Here is a 6,000-nt window from a genome sequence, read left to right on the forward strand (position 1 = left end):
TCAGTGGAGTTTTTTTTCCTAGAGTTAGAGTAATTAAGATCTACTTTGAAGGCAGGAAGGAAGTGAGTTTGGAACCATCCATACATGCCTTTGCACAATGATGTGTGTTTCTTCTACCAGTCAATTAGGACACTTTAGACACTTAAAGGAGAACTATGAGGTGAGTGCTTTTCACTCACCTCATAGTTCTAGCCGAACTGTGACAATGAGACTATCACAGGTCGGCTCAGTAGATCGGGAGGTGAGCGAACACATACCGGCGTTCGCTCACCTCTCGATCCTGTGACAGGGGAGGGGCTGGATTCCCACGTCCCCGCTCCGATCCGCCAGCGATGACAGGCGGAACAGAAGGGGGAGGGGGCGGGTACAGCTGGCTCTGCCTCTAGATAGGCAGAGCCAGATGTCAGTCACGCAGCTGGGCGGATCCCAGCATAATTGTCGGGATCCGCTTCAGCTGCAGCGTCTCAGTATACCGCGAGCAGCAGCTCACGGTATACTGCACCCTCTCAGTATACCGCGAGCTACAGCTTGCGGTATACTGAGCCTAGGTTGACGGGAGGATGCTAGTTTGTGTCCTCCCGTTACCCTAAGGAGAACTATCGGGAAAAGCCTTAACCCCATAGTTCTCCTTTAAGGTTGCACTCCAGACAAACAGCTAAACACACAGATCAAATAGATGCTTGTGAGCTGCTTTACCTGCCAATGTATTATCATTCCTTTCAATCGAGTTCTAAGATTTACTTAGCTCTGCTACACAGCACAGCCCTCTCTAGCAGAGGAGGATACATGGATTTGATCTGCAGTTCACACCCTGTGATTGGACAGTGAAAAGAGAAGCAGAAGACTGGCAAACTCAACTTGCTGTCATTTTGCTCTCTTCATATTAGTATGCTCCTGGCACTTGAGCACAACTGACTGACATATGGTGCTGCTTCTACCTTTCCCAATCACAGCTATGCTGTACAGGAACTGCAAGGGGCTGATACCAAGTCAAATTAAGGTACCTACACTTGTTGCAGGTATATAAATACATTTGGGGATGTATTCATGACTACAAAACCACATTCATTTATGTATTTTTTTATGTCTGGTGTACAGCTCTAAGCAGATTGGGGGTGATTTAACTGGAGATAAGGAGCTTGCTTCCATTTGGATTGCCATGTTATCATTTATTAAGTAGATACACAGTTGTAAGCTTTCTCTTTGTTGAAAAACTTCAGCATCATTTTATAGTATTTTATAGAGCATAGGTGTTAAAGACAAGGTATAATTTGTATAGCCTAATGCTGGCCATTCACATAACAGTATGTTGGTCTGATATAATAATTGGTTTGATATTGTTATTTGTGTCTTAGAAGTGTTTGTTGGGGCAAAAAAAGGCAGTACATATGTACAAAACATGCACTTTTCCCAATATTTATCCCTTTAATTATTTCGCTGGGCAACCCATTTTTCATTTTTAAGAGCTCATTCACACCATCTGCATTCAGGCTACGCTGGATGGTTTTTGCCACAGCACCCCGAATGTAAGACAAGGCAATTTGCCTTGTTGTGGATGGGGACAGTCCATACCACCATGTGCTGGTGGTGTGCGCTTAAAAAAGTACGGCATGCAGTACTTTTTTAAAGCGCACCACGGTTAGATGCAACCGCAATGCACTGCGGTGAGCACATAGAACATAAAATGTCACTTGTGACATTTCAATAAAATTCTCACAAATAAAAAAACGGCTCGATCGAGCACATCAGCACTGTAGGGGCACATGCACACCACCAGTCGTGTGGTCGAGCTTGGCTGTTGATGGGAACAAGCCCTAACACACATGTTAAAATGCATATTTTTAGTTACTGCAAACTACCAAAACCTAATAGGTCAAAAATAAATGACTTTATCTATACAACATTATTATCATGCTATATGCTTACTAGCTTGTGGATGTATTGTCCAATATTGTTGGTTCATTACACTTTAAGCACACATGTTCTTAAAAAGAACTGGCTAATGAAACAAGTATGTATGATATGGCAGTTAAGCTAAATTTACACATTCACTAAAAGAGTTGCTTGGCTGGTCTTTCAAATGATTCACTCACATATGCCAAATAGAAAATGGCGTACTGAGCCAAACTTCTGTGTTTGTGGAACACTGAACCGTGCTACATCATGATGGGGTGAATGTTGTATGCAGCATTTAATGCAGCTAAGCATGCATTTCAATGGCTGGGGGCCCACCAGGGGAGCTTTATCAGTGTGGCCAAAGCAGACATTGCATGTACTTTGTGTACAGTCTTTGTGTATTTAGCCTTAAAGCAGAAGTAAACCCTTGTTAAAAATGGTCCCCAGAAGCTTTTAGCCATAATGTGCTTGCGTGCACAGCATGTTGGCACATTGTTGCAGTCTTACCTATCAATACAATCTCCTCTAGCTCTGCAATGTTAGCACTCCCCTCTGCCACTGTTGCTTTCATCTTCGGCTGACTTCTCTCCGCGTTCTTCCAGGTTCAGACTCTTCTGCCACTTGATTGTCTGGCTCCAGTTGACGTAACTCTCATACATGTGCATGGGAGTTAGTTTGTCTAGGCAGAAAGTCGTTCCAAGACTGTACACTGAACAGCACATGAGCAGAAAAAGTGTAATATATAGAGCAATATTTTAATTTTTATTATGCTGTAAGGGGTTACCTGAAGCATTATTATCTAAATTCCCATGTGCTGTTTTAAAACTTACACTGGTGCTCATGTTTTCTACTATAAGCTGGCAAATGGACAAAAATGTAAATAAATATATAACAATTTTTAATCATATTTTTTTATAATGTCTTTTATTATTTTTTTGTTGTTTACTGTAAACAGTGACAACTGACGCCTGATGGTTTTAGCTATTATTGAACCTCTCTGTGTGCAAGTTACAGCTGAAGCTAGCAAGGCTGTTTATAAACTAACCTCATGTGATCCTCATGATTGGTTCCCAGTCAGTAGTGTAGACCAGTGGCAGTCAGTCACAGCGTGGTCTCAAAACCAGGGACGTGCACAGGTGTCTGACTGTAGCTACCCCGGTCATGCTATACTGATATTTCTGATTCCTAGTTATATTGTGTAATGTATTTATTAACTGTGAATTCAAAGACTTTGTATTTGATATGTGGAGATGCTGTCATTCCATTTTCTTCAATAAGTAGCTTTGTTTGGGTAGAAATGCCTTGTAGCTAGCTACAGATCTCTACATTTTGAAAAAATATATTTTTGGTTAGCATTTGTAGTACTTAATCTAAACAGCATATATACATTTGTTTGAATGGACTAAACAATAATCTGTACATATACCCTAAATATGGTTGTAGAAATAGGGGGAAAACAGACTGATACTGTAAATAAATATATAAAATAACTTATGTACTTGTTTGACTACCAGATACAACCACCTCTGTCTGGTGGGTAGAAGATGCAATAACAAGTATAAGTATTTGTACAGCGCTAATACCTTCACAGTGCCATTTTAAAGGTAAAAAATGTACTGTGATGCAAAGAAATTGTGTCATTTTATTTTAGGATTTCTGAATGCAATATTAAAAATAAAGCAGAAGGACACATTAAATATATGTTTTTTGCCACAGTGACAATGATCAAAACCCAATGACTTTTGCTTATTAAAAACAAATATGTAGTTTAATCCTTGACTTGTAAGATGAATGATAAGTAGGATACGTTTATGGTAATTCCCTTAAATCCTGAACAAACAGGAAACTTGTGTAGTTTTAAAAAAGTAATATGTAATTAGATTCGGATTACTCTTTTAACAGCCTAGGCAAGTGCATACAACCTAGTTGGTTTAATGGCATATGCTAATGTGATCATTGTTTGTAATTGAGTTTTCGGTATTTAGAAGACACGGTGTTCAGAGTTATATGCATAGCTTTAACACCCCATTCAAACCTGGCTCTGGTCCCTTGTGGCGCTTTACCACAGGTATGTTAATGTGTTGGATTTTATGCATTAAAGTAGGTTGTGTTGTTTAGATTGGGCTGCCAACGCACAGCAATAGACCAAAATCTGGACCTGGAACTTTTGATAATGCAGTCCACCAGAATGCATGTGTGTTATGGTGCACTCCTATGTGGATCTTTCCTCACCTATTATACTGTGCTGGGTGCTGGTGTACCTCAATAGCAACTTAACTCACTGTACTGTTTGTTGGGATACAGTGTGGTTAAGCACATACAATGGATCTACATTTTAGGGGACATTACTTTATGTTATATTGGCATATTATAAGTGCAATGGCGAGGAATCTCTCTTTATGTGAAATCCATCTATTAGGACATGTTGGTTATATATAAACCATGCAAAATCTTTATATGTTTTTGTTTTCTGTCTTTATGTGTTAATGCTGTTACAAAGCTATTATGGTAATTTTAGTCTTTCACAGAATTGTTTTTGTGGTAATTTAAAGCAGGCTGAGGAAGATATGACACAAATTATTCTTTGTTCCAGCTGTCATTAAGGGGGTATTCAATACATTTATAAACCAACTCCCATCCAGTATGAAAGGAGCTTACATAGATAGTAATGCAGCCTTATTATAGTGGCTGGGACATACACATATATAAATAGTTTTCCGGTGTAAAAAAAAATGTCTAGTGATTGCTATAACTGAATTCATACTTTAAAATGGCGAAATATGCAAGTGGTTTGAAAAGCCAAACAATCACTTGATTGGAAGGAACTCACTGAGCCAGTTCAGATGTTGATTAAAATGTTGCTGTATAGATGGTAATAAATATTCAGTTGTATATGTTTCACAAACTTGCTTTTTTTTAAAATTTGCAATATACATTACATATTTTGTTGATGGGTCAACATTATATTGTATATTGCATTGTGGAAGTTATTAATGTTGACATTGTCTAATATATAAAAGCTAAAGTCAAATATATGAAAGAAAAATAATTATACATATTGTAAAATACACTTAGAGGTCTATTTATAAATGATTAACAAGGCGTTCGCCCTGCAAGTATCTGTGAAGATGTATACCGTGTGGATATATGCCAAAATAACTGCTCTTTAGTTGTTTCTTTAAAAGGGAATGTGTTTTTGAATGTTTTTTTAATGTAATATGGCTACAAGATGGTGCTGAGGCGCATAGAAAATAAATTAGGGATGCACCGATACCACTTTTTTAAGACCGAGTACAAGTACCGATACTTTTTCCCAAGTACTCACCGATACCAATTACCGATACTTTTTCTTAAAGGGACAGGTCACATTTTTTCTAAAGCAATACAAAATCATGACTTTAGGTCAGTTTCTTAATATTATGAAGAACATGAACATGAAATGAACATGAAATGAATATTTATCATGCCATTGCTAACTAAGGCTTATATCCCCATAGTGGGGAAAATAGATGAGCATATGTAGAGACTCCAAGACCAGAGCACTGTATAGTGTGGCACAGCTATATCCTATTCTGCATACCTGGCTTTATATTATAAGAACTTTATAATATAAAGCCAGTATGCAGAATTGGATATAGCTGTGCCACACTATACAATAATACACTGTTCAATGTCTTTTTTTATATTATACAATTTATAATATATAAAAAAAGACATTGATTAATGAAATGAATATTTAGATCATGCTATTGCTAACTAAGGCTTGTATCCCCCTAGTGGGGAAAATAGATGAGCACATGTCCAGACTCCAGAACACTGTATAGTGTGGCACAGATATATCCAATTCTGTATAACTGGCTTTATATTATTATTAAATGTTTTTATAATATAAAGCCAGGTATGCAGAATTGGATATAGCTGTGCCACACTATATACAATGTTCTGGTCTGGAGTTTGGACACGTGCTCATCTATTTTCCCCACTAGGGGGATACAAGCCTAAGTTAGCAATGTCTACATAGTTATTTATTTCTTTATTTTTAAATATTATATGGAGTTAAACAGCATTTTTGTGCCGAGCCCCCATGCAGTGCTGCAGTACTAA

General features: G+C 37.9%; 1 protein-coding gene across 1 annotated transcript in view; it reads left to right on the forward strand.

Moving 5' to 3' along the window:
- The window catches only part of DHRSX (dehydrogenase/reductase X-linked), a 219,716-nt gene that overhangs the window by 60,759 nt on the left and 152,957 nt on the right, over positions 1-6,000 (forward strand). The gene's annotated exons all lie outside the window — the stretch shown is intronic.

Source organism: Nanorana parkeri, unplaced genomic scaffold (assembly GCF_000935625.1).
Source record: "Nanorana parkeri isolate BGI_ZX_2015 unplaced genomic scaffold, ASM93562v1 scaffold727, whole genome shotgun sequence".
Classification (NCBI taxonomy): domain Eukaryota; kingdom Metazoa; phylum Chordata; class Amphibia; order Anura; family Dicroglossidae; genus Nanorana; species Nanorana parkeri.